Below are 5614 nucleotides of genomic sequence, written 5' to 3' on the forward strand. Positions count from 1 at the left end.
CATTGCTGTATTCTGCAGCTGCCTCCAAAGACTGTACCTCGGCAAACAAAGCTGCAGAATATGAATAAAATCACCATGCACGCGGCATTTAGATCTAACCCAGGGATGAACAATAATAGGAATGAAAATCTTCATAGGACCATTTCAATTGTCTTTATGATATCTTAACACCAACCTAAATTTCCTAGATTGTGTGTTAAAAGCCACCATAAAAGAAAATGTAAAAAGATCACTGGCAGCGCAGGAAGCTGCTTGGGGGAATGCTGCTGTTAATTTCGTGGGAACCAAAACTAGTACCAATTGACCATTTCCCATTTTGCCACTGAAGGCCCCTGCTATGTTTCCCATTTCGGGCTGACGTTCTTTTAAAGAGTTTATGGCGTATTCTACTCTGTGCCATAATAATGATCTCACCTTTTTTTACCCTAGAAACATTTTACGAGGGTAACTGTGTCTATGGAAAAGCAAGGAGAAAATTATGTTCTAAGTAAAACATAATGTAATTGAAGCAGATGTAATATTGTCTTATTTTAAATAACTTATTTTATATATAAATATATATATAATGTGCATTTGTACATAGAATTGTAATTATCAGAAACTGTACAAAGCTAGATATTTTATGTGTAAACTGTTCTGTCAGAGGTTTTATTGGACCAAAGTTGTTGTCTTTTTATTCTTATTTTATTATTTGTAATGTGTTGTACTTGTCAATGTTTTTCGGTATGGCATGTTACATGAACTGTAATGGTTTATGGATACACGGTGTTGCATGCGTCACACAGTTCAGCGCTTCAGCTGCAACCATTCTTGACTTATTTAACACAGAAAACAAATTTCAAAGTTAGCCTGCTGCCAATATCCTTAACCTTATGCAGAGTATATTTTTTGTTTAAATATGAAAAACACAAAAAATACTTGTTAGACATTCGACTCAAATGAGCCTATTTTTAAAAAGACGCCTTTGAATGAAAATTCTAAAATTGTAAATGGTCTATTTTAATATTTACCAACAATTTGTACATATCTCTGTAAATAGTGTTTAATAAATTTTATGGGTCATGTTCAAAAACCACACGCCATTCTTGAGTACCGTGTTTCTTTGGATACTAGTGGAATGCAACAAAAAAAGAAATGGGGGCGATGTTTTCTCTTTTGTAAGACAAAATAACCATATCTGGCTTCATGTTAAATTCCAGTCCTCTTACCAGGTAAACATTCTTAGCTCATAGGAAAGGAGATCAGAGGCGGAAAAGGGGACAGATGGGGACAGTCCCTCCCAAAAGGGAAAACATGGGTAGTATGGATTTGTGCTTTTCTTTAGTCACTATGCATGTGACAGTAGCCATTTCGTCGGTCTCTTCATTAAATGGGAGACATTCAGTAGCCATATTTGTGGTGGCATTTTTTGTTAGATGACGTACTAATGCTTGATTGGACCATTCCATGTGTTGCCATAGTTGTAAGACCACTTTCAAACTTTGCACAATTACATATATTACAATCTAATTATGTTGTCCGCTGTAAGATGGCACTGTGTATTTAGTTCTGTGTCAGAAGATGGAATTTCTCAAATTTCTTAGAAGGAATATTACTTTAGACACACATATGTTGTGTCTAAAGAAAGTAAAGATTGTATAGATAAGTGGAAGAATATATCGGAAAGTTTTTATTTATTAACCCCTTCGTGACAATTGCCGGTCCGGGCACGTCACTGAAAATCGTGACGATTATGACAATTGACGTGCCAGGACCGGCACGTCTTTAAACGGGTGAAAAAATCGATCCGTGATCGATTTTTTCACTCAAACGGTGTTGCTCTAATGCCTCGACATCGAGGCATTGAGCAACACCAAAAAAAAACATTCCCGCCCCCCCCCGATGGCTCCTAGGAGCAAAAAAAAAACATGTTTGAAAGACTGCACGTCTTTCAAACATGGCGGCGCCCGCCGCCGAAAAACGGGTTTAGGAAGCGATCGCGAGTCGCTTCCTTTGCTTAGCTGGTGTTGCTAAGATGCCTCAGTATCGAGGCATCTTTGCAACACCTGTTTAGCAAAGGAAGCGACTCGCGATCGCTTCCTAAATGCTCAACTTACCTTCCCGGTGCCGGTGTCTTCGAAACACACGCGGTGTTTCAAGATGGCGGCGCCCATCAAGCCGGGGGGCGGAGCCTGCTGACATCATCGGGGGGTGTTGCTGGATGTCATGGACATCCAGTGAATAACACCCCTAGTGGTCAGATCACTCATAAGAGTGATCATGATTTGATAAATCAAAGGCAATGTTTTCTAAACATTGCCTTTGATCAGTATTGGATCTGCCTCCCTCCTTCACTTGCTTCTAGTGAGGGAGAGAGACAGATCGGTGTGTTCTGGTATTTCAGGTATTCCCTAATAAAAATATATATATATTGATCCAAAGGCTCTTATAAGAGCCACCCATATAATATTAACCCCTTCATTGCCATTGATCACTGCATAAACAGTGATCTTGCATAGTGGCAATTGTTTTTGGTTTTGTTTTTTTTTTTACATGTTTTTTTACTTTTTTTATTTTTTTTTAGGTTTTTTTTTATTTTTTATTATAGCCATTAACCCTTTCCTTCCCCACTATTTTTGCTGCAATTTTTACCATGCAGCGGTATACGGCTGAGGAGGCGTATGCCTTTTTGGCCACAGATTCTGAGGCCACTGATACAGCGTCAGATTTTGACGTTGGTCAGTTCACAGATACATCTAGTGATGTATCTGTGGCTGTTAGGACGCCTACCACACGTAGTCGTGGCAGTGCACCAGAGGCATGGGTAGCGCCTAATAGGTACAAGCCAGCTATCCCTCCTTTTTCTGGAATTCCTGGCATCAATATTGATGTTACAGGATTCACTCCACTGCAATTTGTGCAGGTTTTTTTGGGAGACGATGTCTTGGGAGACATTGTCACACAAACAAACATTTATGCCCAGCAGCACCGTGCTGCTAGCCCTAATTCTTTTTGGGCAAAACAGCCATGGACTCCCATTGACGTGCCAGAATTTCTTAAATTCTGGGCACTCACAATGTTAATGGGCATTATAAAAAAGCCCTCCATCCGCTCCTACTGGAGCACCAGCCCCATCTTTAGTACCCCCATTTTTGCCCAAACTATAACTAGGCAAAGGTATGAAATGATTCTTCGTTTCATGCATTTTAGCGACAACAGCCTGTGCCCCCCTAAGGAGGACCCCCAGTTTGATAGGCTGTACAAAATCCGCCCCCTGATTACCCATCTCGCTGCCAGGTTTCCAGAGGTTTATACACCTGGAAAGAATATCTGCGTGGATGAATCCCTAATGAAATATAAAGGAAGGTTGGGATTCAAGCAGTATATTCCTTCCAAGCGCTCCAGGTATGGAGTAAAGGTGTATAAGCTCTGCGAGAGCGAGACAGGATATACTCATGCCTTCCGGGTATACGAGGGTAAGGATAGCTACCTTGACCCTCCAGGTTGCCCAGATCATCTGGGCACCAGTGCCAAGATTGTTTGGGACCTAATATTCCCCCTTATGAACAAAGGCTACCACTTGTATGTAGATAACTTCTATACAAGCGTCCCTTTGTTCAAGCTGCTGTATTGTTTCGATACGGTAGCTTGCGGTTCTATAAAAAAGAACCGCTTGGGTTTCCCACAACGCCTGGTACGAACCCGGCTAGGAAAGGGGGAGACCTCAGCTCTACGCCAAGAGGAGCTTTTGGCATTGAAGTTCAAGGACAGAAAAGAGGTGTGCATGCTGAGCACCATCCACGATGAGAGAACCGTGGAGGTTTCTGTCCGTGGCAGAGCTGGGGTCACTACAAAGCCAGTGTGCATCAGGGCCTATAACAAGCACATGGGTGGAGTTGATCTGTCAGATCAACTCCTACAGCCCTACCTCATTATGAGGAAGACAAAGGCCTGGTACAAGAAGGTTGCAATTTATCTAATGCAAATTGCAACCTATGACGCTTTTTTGCTGCACAAAAAAGCAGACACTGGGCTGAAGCTGTCTTTTTTGCAGTTTCAGCTCGAAGTAATTTCAGGTATCTTGTACCGTGATGCACCTGGTCCCCAAGTAGTGATGGGAACCAACAGAATTGGGGCTACCCATTTTATTTTTAAAATCCCCCCTACAGCAAAGAAGCAGAATCCCCAAAAGAGATGCAGGGTATGCTACAGCAGGGGGCAAAGAAAGGACACCACATGTTACTGTCCAGATTGCCCTGGAAAACCTGCACTCTGTGTCGGTGACTGCTTCAAGCTGTATCACACAGTTTCCCATTTTTAATTTTTTTTTTGTTCCTGCTCCATTTTTGTATTTTTTTTTTATTTTTTGTTACATTTACTGTTTTTTAGCTTTTATTTGCTCCACCATTTTTAAGCGTTTTTATTTGCACTGTCAAGTGACCCCTGTGTCCATTCCGTGGCATGAGGGACCACTTAAGGTGCTAGATCAAATCCCTTCTTGGAGATAGGCCAGGCTTTCTTGTAACCTGTCCCTACTGATAGTTGGGTACAAGCATTTTTCTTTACCCAGATGTAAAATTCCTACTGAATTTGAATTGCTCATGTTCCAAACGTGGCCCTTTTGCCCCCAAACAATCTGACAAACCCATGCATGTGGGGTATCAATGTACTCAGGAGATGTTGCTGGACACATATCTGGGTGTTGTGTGACCGCAACATATACCAGGAGCTGTAATTTCACACCTGAAGTACAAAGTATGTGAAAAAAACACCAAAAACAATTACTATCCCAAACTTTGACAAGGGTTGGTGGTAGGATTAGTGCATGGAAAGGGTTAAACTATCAGCATCTAAAATACCCTGGGGTGTCTAGTTTTCAAAAATATATGGTTTGGTGGGGTAAATTTAATTTGCTGGCTTCAAAGATGCCCCAAATACCACATAGAGACAGAATTACCAGATTCAGAGAAAAATGGTTTTGAATTAGCAAAACGCTACTTGTACTTATTGCCCCATAACGTGTAGAAGAAAGCAAAAAAACATAAAAACATTGGGTATTTCTAAACTCGGGACAAATAGTAGAATCTATTTAGCAGGTTTTTTCAGTAGTTTTTTATGATGAATAAAAGATTTTTCAAATAAAAGTGAGAAAATGTGTTTTTTTTTCAATTTTTCGTCATATTTTATTATTTTTATTATAGGAAATTACATCATATGAAAAAAATTTTGGTGTCTGAAGAAAGCCCTTCTTGTCCTGAAAAAAACAATATATAACTTGTGTGGGTTTAGTAAATGGGTTAAGAGAAAATTACAGCTAAACACAAACACCGCAGAAACGATAAAACAGCCATTGTCACGAAGGGTACAAAAAGTAAAATCAGCCTTTGTCACGAAGGGGTTAAACTTGCTTACTCTTAATGGATATCTATTTAGAAAACAAACTAAATGGAACTATGTGACCAGTTACAATAGTAGAAAAACGTACAAATTTCGATTATTATAGAAGCAGAATTAAAAAGCTCTCATGAAAGGTTATGAACTGACTACTTACAGTGAACACAAGAAACATGGAAGTAACATTCCTTTTAATAATCAGCCATTCCGTTGGAAAGAGGATTATTGAGAACAGAATATT

General features: G+C 40.1%; 1 non-coding gene across 1 annotated transcript; it reads left to right on the plus strand.

The window, feature by feature from the left end:
• The first annotated feature begins 4403 nt into the window (after positions 1-4403).
• Positions 4404-4533, plus strand: LOC149279547 (small nucleolar RNA SNORA35). The gene has a single exon (XR_016278570.1). It is a non-coding gene; the product is annotated as a small nucleolar RNA SNORA35 (small nucleolar RNA).
• The last annotated feature ends 1081 nt before the right edge of the window (positions 4534-5614 follow it).

Source organism: Sceloporus occidentalis, unplaced genomic scaffold (genome assembly GCF_023333645.1).
Source record: "Sceloporus occidentalis isolate IW3139 unplaced genomic scaffold, rSceOcc1.0.p SCAF_162, whole genome shotgun sequence".
Classification (NCBI taxonomy): domain Eukaryota; kingdom Metazoa; phylum Chordata; class Lepidosauria; order Squamata; family Phrynosomatidae; genus Sceloporus; species Sceloporus occidentalis.